The sequence below is a fragment of the Bufo bufo genome, chromosome 4 (genome assembly GCF_905171765.1).
Source record: "Bufo bufo chromosome 4, aBufBuf1.1, whole genome shotgun sequence".
NCBI lineage: Eukaryota > Metazoa > Chordata > Amphibia > Anura > Bufonidae > Bufo > Bufo bufo.
Window position 1 is genome coordinate 170,201,929 of NC_053392.1, and position 14,193 is coordinate 170,216,121.

Consider the following 14,193-nt stretch of genomic DNA (forward strand, 5'->3'; position numbering starts at 1 on the left):
TGAACGGATCCGTCCAGACTTTACATTGAAAGTCTATGGGGGACGGATCCGTTTGAAGATTGAGCCATATGGTGTCATCTTCAAACGGATCCGTCTTCATTGACTTCCATTGTAAGTCTGGACGGATCCGCTTGCCTCCGCACGGCCAGACGGACACCCGAACGCTGCAAGCAGCGTTCAGGTGTCCGCTCGCTGAGCGGAGCGGAGGCTGTACGCTGGCAGACTGATGCATTCTCAGCGGATCCGCGTCCACTGAGAATGCATTAGGGCTGGACGGATGCGTTCGGGGCCGCTTGTGAGCCCCTTCAAACGGAGCTCACGAGCGGACACCCGAACGCAGGTGTGAAAGTAGCCTAACAATGGAAAAGTATCAAATAAGTCTTCCCTAGAGGTCTTTTAATCTTAGCGAGCATATTATGTGCCAAAAATAAATTTTAAAAAATAAACTAAAAATAATAAAATGCAAAGAAAGGAACACAATAAAATAAATCAAAATGACTGACACAAAACAACTGACATTTTCATTTATTTTGGTCTCTGCATACTAAAAAAGCTTCAATTTGAAAACAAAATGCTTTCCTTTTTATTTTTCACAAATAAAATTAAAAAAGAAAAAAAATCTCTAGAAAACATAGTAATAAAAAGCCTGCGTGTTAAATCACGTATTAATATTGCTTAGTGCTAATAAATCATTTTTTATAGTGGTACAGAAGTTATTTTTAGTCTGGGTGTACATGATAGCAACTTTATCATGTACACCCATTTATTTGGAATTGCTGTCCTGGTAAATATATAGTTTCTGATAAGATGGGATGCTTCATTTTGTGAACTACAGGATATTACACCACATCCTGTCAAAAATGTAAAAACATGTTATTCCCAATGCCAGGAACTTCAAAGAATGTAGCTGATTCAGGGTGTAGCATTCGACATCAGAGCTGAGTTGCGCTCTCATTCTTTTTAAATAATCCAAAATAGTCTGTTATCCTTAAGGAAGGAAAATCTCAACTGTTTCAGCTGTTAGGTGAATAGCGGTTGTCTCATAAGACAGTCCATGGTTCTGATATGGGGAAGCTGTCTTAGCTAGGCTTTCCCTCAGGATGTGCTCCCAGGACCCAAGCAACAAGATGATGCAAGGGGAAGATGCGACCAGCCAGGGATATCCCCTGCAAGAAAATTCCTACAACTTGCAGGAGCCATATATCCTCCATACAAAACAGTGTTGGTTTTCAGTTAATATGCTGTTATACTGGTGAAACAACAGAAAATAAAAGTTTTACAGAGTCACTAATCCCAATATTTGGACTACATATAGTCCTTAAATTCCATAAACCACCTTAAAATAAGCTAGAAGCTTTGCACTGAGCTAATATCTGAAGACTAGGTAGCCAATGCATGCAGCCTCCTCATTTTCAGTAATTTTAATTAGAGATGAGCACATTTTTCAAAAATGTGATTTGGCCGGTTCTCAGAATTTTTCGAAAAAAATTTGGTTCGATCCAAATTTATTTGCGGTGAATTGCGTAAAATAACTGCTATTTCCTGGCTGCAGAGAGCCTTTATAGTGGTGTAGAACACTGGGCCTTGCAGCAACACGCATAGAGAGTCTGCTGTGGTAGTGAAATAATACTCTGAGTCAGTATGACATGCAGATGACCGGCATCGCTCTTAGAATCACTGCACACTTCACTTATTTGGGCAGTTATGGGGCCAAAACTGACCAAATAACTCAAGTATGTATGAACTCAGCCTTACAGGTCGATGTTATCGTCAAGAAGAAGTGCACTCCTTTTACACCGTTGTCAGCTGATTCCAAATAGATGTCTACAGAACCTGTTCTATTAAACGCTTATACAAGTAGAGCCCCCCGGACAGAGTAGAGAGGGTCAGCAGTAAGTTTGTGTTGACGTCGCTGATTATTTTCCCCTCCTCTGATCTGTCAGAACAATAACCCCCAAAAAACGGATCCTGTCTGTTGAGCATCCGCCTTCACTCGGTCAGCATTTGGTGAGTAATCCATCAGTATGTGGATCCTAAACAGAGATGACACGTGAATGGAATATTTGCATGTCTTCTGTGTTTTGTACCCACTCCTGCTTTTGCCTGGCAAGGTGACATAGTGTGAAGGTGGCAGAAGCATCAGGAGACCACAGAGTGAAGGGTGACAGAGTGGGGAGGTGGGTGGCAATACGAGTATTAGCTGAAGATGGTGGGTGAAAGAAGGAGCATTTGGCATCAGATGTGTTGCATCAGGTGAGTGGCAGCATCAGAATAGTAGCTGAGGCAGGTAGCCAGAAGAAACTGGTCTCTTTTGTCAAAGTTTTGGTTTGGCACCATGGATGATCTAGTCTGATGCATCAGGCATTGGTGGTTGGAAATCCTGGCTGATCCACGCCTGATTCATCCTTACAAAGGTCAGTCTCTCCACATTTTGGGTGGATAGGCGAGTTCTTCTTGGGGTAACTATGGACCCCGCCGCACTAAACACCCGCTCTGATGCCACACTACTGGCCGGGCAGGACAGCTTTTCCAGGGCAAAGTCTGCTAGTTGTGGCCACAAATCTAGTTTGGCTGTCCAGTAGTCCAGCGGATCTTCAATGTGGGGTGGCAGAGTACTGTCAAAGTGTGCCACCACCTGCTGGTTCAGGTCCTGCTCCAGGTCTAGCTGCTGCTGCTGCTGAGTAGTTTCTTCACTAGGCGGGTAAAGAAAGCTGCTCATCAGCAGATTCAAGTTGCTGCTGATGGATTAGAACTGCTCCTACCCCCCCCCCCCACCCCACCCTGCCATGGCAGAGGAACGTGAGTGCAGACCGGTCAGACCTTTTGAGAGGATGGACGATGGCACAGATAGGCAGTGGCCAACTCACTACATAGGATGTCTCTATAGTAGTTTAGTTTGTCCTCCCTCTCAGCGGGTGTAAAAAAGACCCCCATTTTGGACTAGTAGAGAGGGTCCAACAAGGTGGAGAGACAGAAGTCACCCCGCTGACGAATAGTGACAATTCTGCTGTCACTATGCAAGCACGTGAGCATGCATCAGGCCATTTGTGCAAATGACTCGGAGGGACTCCATCTCCACTACATACTGCCTCGTTGTGTCTGGGTCCTTTGCTTCATCTTCCTCATCGCCCTGTAGCCCCTCTGGCTGCTCCTGCTCCTCCTATCCTGTCACCTGTGTGTAAAAACCACCCATTTCGCTACACCTTGCTTGTGCTCCAATGTCCTCCTCCTCCAGTTCAGCCCCCACAGGGCTCATGTGGCCGTGAGATCTAGACACCTCGTCTCCAGTCCCCTGACCAGCCAGATTTACCAGCATCTGTTCCAGGACATGAAGCAGTGGAATAACATTGTTCATCCCATAGTCCTGGCGACTGACAAATAACGGTGTGGGTAGTAAACTCCACACTGAACACAATAGGGAAGGGAAAAGGTACTAGGCCTGGAAACTAGGGAAAGTGGAAAGTTCAAGACCTAGTAAATCCCTAAACCGAGCCCTGACTACTATTAGTATGAACAGACCTCAATGGAAGGAATGTGCATACACAGGAATCTAGAACCCTATCTGACCCTAAAGGGCACTGGCAATAGTGTCAGGACAAAAGATGTCCTGTTCCTTCCCAGCTGAAGGAACAGGAGACTCCCTCATGCCTAATACCAAAAGATAGGGGAATACAACAAACAAGAAATAAGGAAAAGACACTTAACTCAGAAGTCCGCGGCCAAGAAGGAATTCAGAGGAGTACCAACACCAGCACTTCCACAACCAGAAAGGAGCTATAAACAGCATAGCGTGATGGGTGAGACCACACTAAATAGAGGAGTTGGAATGACCTTTTAAGATACACCTGAGACAAGAGGTGGGTAAAATACCCAGCAACAACACAAACAAGTGAAACCAAAGAGACTGTCAGATCACATCATGGGCAGCCAGTCTCTTAGATTCTCTAACCGTGACAATATGTTGACGCAGGGCCATGGAGCCAACATTGGCTTCCTGGCCATGCTTCACCTTCCGCCCACAGATTCTACATATGGCCATGCTCACCTCCTCCGATGGCTTAACAAAAACTGCCACAACGCCAAGTAGGTGATTTTACCCACAACACTACTCACTGACTGACTGTTACTGCCGCTGCTTCCGTGAACCCATGCACCACTACTTTCTGGGCAGTTAGGCTCCTGTGAAGCTGGTGGTCTACCCCAGGCACGTTTGGCTACCGACCTTCCACTGCTGCCACCCTGCTGACTCCCAGCCACGCTAGCGACTTGCTGCCTCATGGGCAAGTTGCCACCCTCTTCTCCCGATGATGATGAAGCCCCTAATTCACCCGGCTCCCAAGTGCGATCAGCTAAATCATCATCATCGAGTACTGTCTGCAAGTCAATGATATCCTCCTCAATGGTCTCTGGGTCAGGAGCCTCACCGCTCGCAACACGAGTTCCCACGCCACTCTCCTTATCACTACTTGCCTGCCTAGCGGAGGAAGCGGCAGATTTCTCCTCCACATCTTGGCTGGACAGTAGCTGCTGACTGTCCTCTAGTAGCTCGTCCTCGCTGTATAGTGGGGCTGAGCCCACAGCATATAATACTTCTCTGGCTGAGGGAACAGAAAAGGACAGAGGCAGGTTGAGGACAGATGAGGGCACAGGGCCTACTCCCGGGCCATGCTAACTAAGTGTCGACAGAATATCTTCTTATTTAATAACTATGATAAAAATTCAATCCTAACGTGATATTTGATGTGATCTGTAAACTATCTGTAAGAATATCAAAATGCACAAATATTATATAACAAGATGCACAAATAATACAGTATATAAAAATATATTATAAAAATCAATAATCGAAACGTGACCTATAAGCAAAATATCTAAAGTGAATTTACACTCATTGAAATATGTAATAAATATAATAAATATAATACATGGTGAGAAGAGCTATAAAGTGCATATGTAGTAGGAAAAGCACAATGGAAGTATATTTCTATGGTGAGCAGTGCCCAGAGAATCTACAGTTAAGCACACTATGCCACAATGGGCAATAACATTCGATCCACCAATATTAGAATCTTCAAGGAGGAACCATACAGTATATTCAAAAGGTTTTTCAAATTCAGTCACCACAATAGTCAAATGAAGAGATTAATAGTCCACCGTTTTGCGGCAATGTGTCACTGGAGGTGAACTATATTATACACTGCGTGCAGAATTATTAGGCAAATGAGTATTTTGACCACATCATCCTCTTTATGCATGTTGTCTTACTCCAAGCTGTATAGGCTCGAAAGCCTACTACCAATTAAGCATATTAGGTGATGTGCATCTCTGTAATGAGAAGGGGTGTGGTCTAATGACCAACACCCTATATTAGGTGTGCATAATTATTAGGCAACTTCCTTTCCTTTGGCAAAATGGGTCAAAAGAAGGACTTGACAGGCTCAGAAAAGTCAAAAATAGTGAGATATCTTGCAGAGGGATGCAGCACTCTTAAAATTGCAAAGCTTTTGAAGCGTGATTATTGAACAATCAAGTGTTTCATTCAAAATAGTCAACAGGGTCGCAAGAAGCGTGTGGAAAAACCAAGGCGCAAAATAACTGCCCATGAACTGAGAAAAGTCAAGCGGGCAGCTGCCAAGATGCCACTTGCCACCAGTTTGGCCATATTTCAGAGCTGCAACATCACTGGAGTGCCCAAAAGCACAAGGTGTGCAATACTCAGAGACATGGCCAAGGTAAGAAAGGCTGAAAGACGACCACCACTGAACAAGACACACAAGCTGAAACGTCAAGACTGGGCCAAGAAATATCTCAAGACTGATTTTTCTAAGGTTTTATGGACTGATGAAATGAGAGTGAGTCTTGATGGGCCAGATGGATGGGCCCGTGGCTGGATTGGTAAAGGGCAGAGAGCTCCAGTCCGACTCAGACGCCAGCAAGGTGGAGCTGGAGTACTGGTTTGGGCTGGTATCATCAAAGATGAGCTTGTGGGGCCTTTTCGGGTTGAGGATGGAGTCAAGCTCAACTCCCAGTCCTACTGCCAGTTTCTGGAAGACACCTTCTTCAAGCAGTGGTACAAGAAGAAGTCTGCATCCTTCAAGAAAAACATGATTTTCATGCAGGACAATGCTCCATCACACGCGTCCAAGTACTCCACAGCGTGGCTGGCAAGAAAGGGTATAAAAGAAGAAAATCTAATGACATGGTCTCCTTGTTCACCTGATCTGAACCCCATTGAGAACCTGTGGTCCATCATCAAATGTGAGATTTACAAGGAGGGAAAACAGTACACCTCTCTAAACAGTGTCTGGGAGGCTGTGGTTGCTGCTGCACGCAATGTTGATGGTGAACAGATCAAAACACTGACAGAATCCATGGATGGCAGGCTTTTGAGTGTCCTTGCAAAGAAAGGTGGCTATATTGGTCACTGATTTGTTTTTGTTTTGTTTTTGAATGTCAGAAATGTATATTTGTGAATGTTGAGATGTTATATTGGTTTCACTGGTAAAAATAAATAATTGAAATGGGTATATATTTGTTTTTTGTTAAGTTGCCTAATAATTATGCACAGTACTAGTCACCTGCACACACAGATATCCCCCTAAAATAGCTAAAACTAAAAACAAACTAAAAACTACTTACAAAAATATTCAGCTTTGATATTAATGAGTTTTTTGGGTTCATTGAGAACATGGTTGTTGTTCAATAATAAAATTAATCCTCAAAAATACAACTTGCCTAATAATTCTGCACTCCCTGTATTGGACATTGTTGTACCCAACAGTATTGTCATTTTGATCCAGCAGTGCTGTTGTTGAGAAATAGTTCCTTCAGAAAAACAGCACTAATCAAAAAGCACTGATAAAAATAAAAAAAAGCACTGATAAAAAACTGCACTATAGTGTAGCGAAGGTTAATTCATTCAACCGACTTATCCAGCTTTGTTAAGGTTTCAATATGTTGCGGTTAATTGCTTCTAAATAGATTGCTGTATATCTTCCTTTCAGATATTTTGCAATTGTATCTGGGCACTGCTCACCATAAAAATTTACTTCCATTGTGCTTTTCCTACTACATATGCACTTTATAGCTCTTCTCACCATGTATTATATTTATTATATGTATTACATTTTTCAATGAGTGTAAATTCACTTTAGATATTTTGCTTATAGGTCACGTTTCGATTATTGATTTTTATAATATATTTTTAAAATGGTAGTGTGAATCACACATATATATATTATTTCTGCATCTTGTTATATAATATTTGTGCATTTTGATATTTTTACAGATAGTTTACAGATCACATCAAATATCACGTTAGGATTGAATTATCATAGTTATTAAATAAGAAGATATTCTGTCGACACATTGTTCAGCTATCAAGTGTATTTATATAACCCTTTTTAATTTATGTACAATAAATATTGAGTACTTATCCAAACAAGTCCTGATATATATATGCGATATTCCAGGTGTGCACAACCAATCTATTACTTTATATTATTATCTACTTCATAGACAGGGTGTGTCTATACTAGCTGGAGCACCTATTCCACGTTGGCTACTAGGTGAGCCGTCACAAATTATATTTTTCTTCTAAGGGTTGTGTCTAACTAACCCACCGACTAATGGATGGTTGTTTCTGATGTCACTTGCAACAAAGTGGATTACCGAATCAACCATTCAAGAACCGCTGGGTTGCTGGTCAAGACACGACCGCTAGATGACACTGGGAGCTCAGGCCTCTTGTTGCGACTCCTGTGCTGTCATGCCCTGCTCAGGTTATGTGCGGAGGTCTGCCAGGTTAGCAGCATGTGTGTAGCCTTTTGTTTTGAGTTGAGCTGTATCCGCCTCCCTTCAGGTGCACTGGGTGGGGTCGTTGGTTTGAGTTTAAATTACGCCCACTCCCAGTGTCCTGTGCGGGTTATAGCTTCTGTCTGGCTCAGAGGAAGGAAGGAAGGAAGGAAGGATTTGCTGTTCCTGCTCAGAAACAAGATAAGTTGGTTTTGCTTTCTTGTGGTTGTCTGTCTAGGCTGTTTGAGAGACGCCTGCCCCCTCCAGGTCCTGAGGGAGCAGGCTGCCTCTTTCCCCCTTTCACCATCTTAGGGATTTTAGGGAATATTCAGCCCAGGCAAGGGGACACGTTTATTCCCACCTTCAGGGTCTGAACGTGGCAAAGAAGTCAAGGGAGAGCTGGTAGGGATTCGTCAGAAGGTGACCTTTATCACCAGCTTCTTGCCTAGACACTTGTATGGTGGTATTCTGTGTATATTGTATCCTGTCTACCGTGACATGTGCAGGGCCTGGCACTTATCTGTCTGAAATTCTGTTAGATCAAATAAATAAATGAATAAAAAGGAAATTAAAACACCCCAAAAAAGGCTGCAATGTTCTTACTTCACCATACAATGGCTAATAAGCCCTTTTTTCCCCCCACTAATACACGCCAAAAAGGGCTTTAGAACATATTACTGCACCACTGAACGTCAAATATATTTTTCTTTTTTCACTTATACACTCCACAAAATGCTTTAGAACATATAACTGCACCGCTGAATGGCAAATATATTTTTTCTTTTGCCACTAATGCACGATAAAAATAACAAGAACGGTTTGCTGGATTTGCAGAGCTGTATAATGGCAATTTGGATCCCCAGTCAGTGCAGCAAGGAGTAATAGGATTGTTCCTATTACCCAGGTTGTATACTCCCCTACTGAACCCTGTTCAACATCAATGCTGTGGAATGATTCTTTCCTATCCTTTCCCTACAACTTGAATAATCTTTCCCTGAACTTGTAATTTATTTTTAATTTTTTTCACAATGAAGTCTTTCCTAGCACTGTCCCTAGCGCCTACTGACGTCTCTCCCTGCACTAAGTACACTGGAAAATGGAAGAATCCAAGATGGCTGAGGCTATTTATAGGGCTGTGACATCACAGGGCTGGCTGGCTGCTGATTGGCTGCATGCATGGCATTATGGGTGATCCCGCATTCCCAGAGTTCCTTGCTCCATGTCCTCACAAGTGCAGCAGCCATTTTTCAGCGCAAATCAAATTTTTCCTGAAATTCGGATCGAATTCCACTTCATCATCAACTTCGATATGCTCATTTCTAATTACTACATTTGTTACCAATTACAGTTTGGAATTCTTTCAAATCTGTTCTATAGTCCAGATGCACCTGTCACGGCTGTATGTGAGCAACAAGAGCATGCACAGACAATAGAGCTACTGACCGGACCCAAACTAGGGAGGATAAAGGGTGACCCCTGTCAGACCCTCAAAGCTCTCCCTATGCTGCTAAGCCCATGCCCGGATCCAAAAGGTGGAACGAGGCATGCCCGCGTACCTAAGACTGATGACCACTGTAACCCCTACAATAGTGGAAGGGGCACGGCCACCGGTGACCTGCTCAGTATATGGAGGGAACCGTGGTCGCCTCGGATCCAGTCAGAAAACACACAGATACACTACAATGTCTGCACACTCAGCTGAAGGGGCTGCAGCCGCAGTGAAGACGGATCCAAAGACAGGCTGGCAATATCCGGAGTACTTGCTGCAGCAGAACACAGGTCCAGTGAAAGGATAGCATACAAGGGAAGATACTCAAGCAAGAGCTACAACTCAAATGAGAAATATGATCCACAGCCTACAAAAGGAGGAGGGGTGATTTAAAGGCAGGGAAATCAAACGCAGGAGGAACAGCTGGGAGGAAGGAAACAGAAAGTAAAGAGCTCATCACAGGGGCGGAGAAACAGAGCAGTGAGAACTCCTCCAAGCTCTAGTAGTGACATCATCACAGGGGTGGAGAAACAGAGCTGTGAGAACGTCTCAAAGCTCTGGTAGTGACAGCACCTGGCTGAAGTAGTTAATTCTGTAGCCCGCAGGGCTCCTACGTTGGCACAGAAATTGTCACTAGCCCTTACATGCATCAGACAATTTCTAAATGGCAGGTACACCAAGGAGTACCTTCGGTCGTTACATTTAAACATAGCAATAGGTGCAACAGACATCTCAAAACCATGGTAATCACATTTCTGGTGCTGATTGCGGCTCAAAGGAAATTTGTGCTGCAATCTGCGACTTTTCCCCACTCACAGCAGGTTTACGCCTGGTTTAGGTGTAGAAAATGGTCTAAATAGAAGACAGCTAGGAAGCTATGTACCGAAGTTATGTACAGGCCTGCGACTCTTTATAACTCCGGCAGATCCACAACCAGCTTAGGGGTTTATTAACACCAGCGTCTAAAACGCCGATCTTATTAAATGTGCCCCGTGTTTTTTACAATATCTCAGTAGTAACAGAACTCATGCAGTATACCTGATAACGTGTGTTTCTTGACAATTACAGTACATGAAATACACCGCTAATGAAAGAAAATCAAGAGTCCATACGCACCTATCTGATATACTGCATTATAAAACCAGAAATGTCTCGCGCAGGGCAAGCGATCTTTTATTTACAACACACTGCCGGGCGAAAAATTCCACCGGTAGTGTGTTCAGTGACGTCACCGGCTCTGATGGGCAGGCTTTAGCGCTGCCCTAGCCATTCTACTGGCTAGGGCAGCGCTAACTCCCACCCATCAGTGCCTGTGATGTCACCGTGCTTCCTGGCAGCCCCATGGAGAACCCCGGTATGTCATCGGATCTCCATAAAATGCCTTTGCTCTGCGCGATTGAACTGCTACGATGCTCCTGTCAGGGGGGCTGCCGGGTGAAAATGGAGCTATGTCTGGGTTCAGCTCTGAACCCGGACAACCCCATTAAGACATAATGCAAAAGGGACACCTTTATAGGCATTCCGTTTTGCAATCCGTCATAATAGAAGTCTATGAGCAGCCTAACTAATCCGTCCTGGTTTCCGTTATGCAGGACAGGACTATGTCTTGAGTAAGGATCTTGATTTGTTGATCTGAAACACATAGACACCATTTGTCTTTGGACACAGGTTTTTATTAACTTGCTGGATTTTTTCTGTGACTATTCTTCCACACTCATGATTCCAGCATCCAAGCCATTTTATGCCCTCAGGAGTTAAAACAGGTGAGATTGTGTTTGGATTTTATACCAAAGTCAGGACAAATGTATGATGAAAAAATTGGTACACGTCTTCCATGTTTTGGACCCACACCTGGTTTTGGCTCCCAAAACAGTGATGTGTGAAAGTGGCCATAACCCCTTGAAGTGTTATTCCAGACTGTTTATGTATATTCTCTGTATAGAGTGATCTGCTAATGGTTGATTACTTCAAAAGAGCTCCAAACACAACAGTAGTGACTACACACAAAGACCTGCTCTGTATTTGCTACACTGCAAGAGCTGAAGGACCTGTGATGACCTCACCATTTGTCATGAGTGCAGGTGGTGGAGCTCAGCATTGTAGAAGAGAAGTGGTGGGGAAGGACTGCAGGGATCATCACACATAACAAGCCCTCTGAAACAAACACCCTATTTTCCCGCTTTTAACTCCACTCTCCACCTTCCATACAACTCAGGCTACTTTCACACTAGCGTTCAGAGAGGATCCGTCTGGTGTCTGCACAGACGGATCCTCTCCTATAATGCAGACGTTTGGATCCGTTCAGAACGGATCCGTCTGCATTATAGTTTAGAAAAAATTCTAAGTCTGAAAGTTGTTCAGACGGATCCGTCCAGACTTTACATTGAAAGTCAATGGGGGACGGATCCGTTTGAAAATTGAGCCATATTGTGTCAACTTCAAACGGATCCATCCCCATTGACTTACATTGTAAGTCTGGACGGATCCGTTTGCCTCCGCACGGCCACGCGGACACCCGAACGCTGCAAGCAGCGTTCGGGTGTCCGCCTGCTGAGCGGAGCGGAGGCTGAACGCTGCCAGACTGATGCATTCTGAGCGGATCCGCATCCACTCAGAATGCATTAGTAGCTGGACGGATGCGTTCGGGGCCGCTTGTGAGACCCTTCAAACGGAGCTCACAAGCGGAGCCCCGACGCTAGTCTGAAAGTAGCCTAACGACTATACACCAATGTTTTGGGTTAAGTAGGATTGGCCACAGCTTTATTAAATTAAACAATCTTTAAGTCTATGCCCTTTAAGCCAAATACTGAATACCATCAATGTTCTCTATCTCATCTGAATGCAAGCTGTTAGACAGCAAGCGTGAGGACCTCCCTTTCTTTCTTTGGGCACAGACTACCACCACCGAGGAAAGCAGAGTAGACCTACTGTGAATTCCGGCCAACCCCACCCAACAAAGCCAACGCTCTTTCCGCCCCATCCTGCAATCCAGCCAAAAATATACCTAGGCCAATCTAATTTAAATGCACACCATCCGGCAAAAGAAGAGCCTGGTTATCCCCTTCAATCTTCCTATGCCACAGAACAACACCTCCTTGACTTGTTGTTCTGACTTGTTGTCCTCTGCCGCGGAATAATCTCAGACCAGACTATAATCACTTTACAAAAAAATCGACCAAATCCTGTCTAATCTACTAAATCATATCCCCTGTTTTAACCTTATTTAAGTCATTTCCACCTGCGTGGATGATCAACACTAAGTTATCTACACCTTGACAGCTAATTTCTACCACCTCAGCTAACACACCAGCCCACCGCAAACCTCTAATTCCTATCCAATGTACCTCCACATCCAGAATCCCTAGAGATAAACCAACAGGACGAATTGTGGCCCTCTGTTCAGCCAAAAAGGAAAAGGAAACTGGTCTAAGCATATCTACCCCAGAGGAGCCTTTTTTCCATCCCTTAGCAATTTGCCGCAGCAGAAAGTGCTTTGTAACATCCTGTAAGCCATGTAGCTGTAAAAAGAAAGATGCCACCGATATACCTTACAAACCACAGAAATTGAAGAGTAGCCCACAGCAACTCGTCAGGCTGCATAGGAACAATCCCCCCAAATACCTGACAACCGTTGCAACCAGAATGTTTGATGACTCTGCCAAGTGCCTTCTGAAACTGAAGCCCGAAACAGCTTTACAAGTTCCTCTCTATCAGGTTCCATAAGAATTCCGGGCAGGAAGCCCCCTCCTCATCCACCAGTGGGTGAAGTTCCCAAAATTGAGTCATCTGTGAACGGGATAAAGCATCAGCTAAAACATTTTGTCTACCCGTGACATGTTTCACCCTAAACCAAATATTCAAACAAAGGCAACAAAGAATCAAATGTCTGAGAAGCGCTAAGACAGGCAAAGATGAAGACAATTGTTTGTTGACCACCTGCACCACTGCCATATTGTCTGTCAAAAAACAGATCTTCTTATTGGCCATCTCCCTTCCCCATAGGTCCACTGACACCACTATCTGGAACAGTTCTAGCAGAGTCAAATTGCGTGTCAAATCCAAGGCACTCCAACTAACTGGCCAACGATCCCGGCACCAATGAGATGCGAGAATTACCCCAAAACCATCACCCCCAGCTGCATACAGACACAAATCAACATAGACCCTTCCAATGCCTGACAAATCACCCGTCCGTTAAAAGAATGTAAAAAGGATTGCCACACCAACAGATCCTCCTTCAAAGTTCTTGCAAGACGTATAAAATGTTAAGCGTGTTGCACACTGCGCATGGCCAATGATAAACGCCGACAAAATGCCCTGCCCATTGGCAAAACCTTACAAGCAAAATTTAGCAAACCCAACAAAACCTGGGTTTGGCGTAAAGTTGCCTTTGTGGCCAACACAAACTGACTGACCATCGTCACTAAACAAGACAATTTGTCCTGGGGTAGCCTAAATACCATACTAACCGTGTCAATCTCCACTCCCAGAAATTATAAACATGTACACTGACCTTCCGTTTTATCCATTGCAAGGGGGACCCCCAGATTGGACATCAATACGCTGAAATTCTGTAGTAGATACACAACCTGTTTCATCTCTTACTGTCCATTCCAAAAAGGAACTAAAGACTTCAAAAAAATAACACAAAATTGAACATCCCATGGGCAAACATTAGTCCACAAAATATTCCCCAGCAAATGAACACAGTCAGGATGGACTGGCAACAAACAAAACACAGACTCAATGTCCGACTTCGCCAGTAATGCCCCCAGGCCTGCCGAACGAACTAACGAAACTGCCCTATATGAAACTGTCGCATCCTCTTTGGCGATATCGTCATTTACCAAAGTCCCAGGAGGGAAAGAAAGATGGTGTATTAACCTAAACTTCTCCACCTCCTGGCTGAC

The 14,193-nt window shown here is 44.1% G+C and overlaps 1 protein-coding gene across 2 annotated transcripts in view; it reads left to right on the forward strand.

Moving 5' to 3' along the window:
• LOC120997812 (arylacetamide deacetylase-like) overlaps positions 1-14,193 on the forward strand; it is a 104,608-nt gene that overhangs the window by 43,719 nt on the left and 46,696 nt on the right. The window contains exons 1-2 of one of the 2 annotated variants that reach the window (XM_040428104.1): positions 6,761-6,767; positions 11,395-11,396. The exons of the other annotated variant lie outside the window; for it this stretch is intronic. The gene's annotated coding sequence lies outside the window, so the exon portion shown is untranslated. Of the gene's footprint in view, positions 1-6,760; positions 6,768-11,394; positions 11,397-14,193 lie in introns of those variants that run through there. 2 annotated transcript variants of the gene reach the window in all.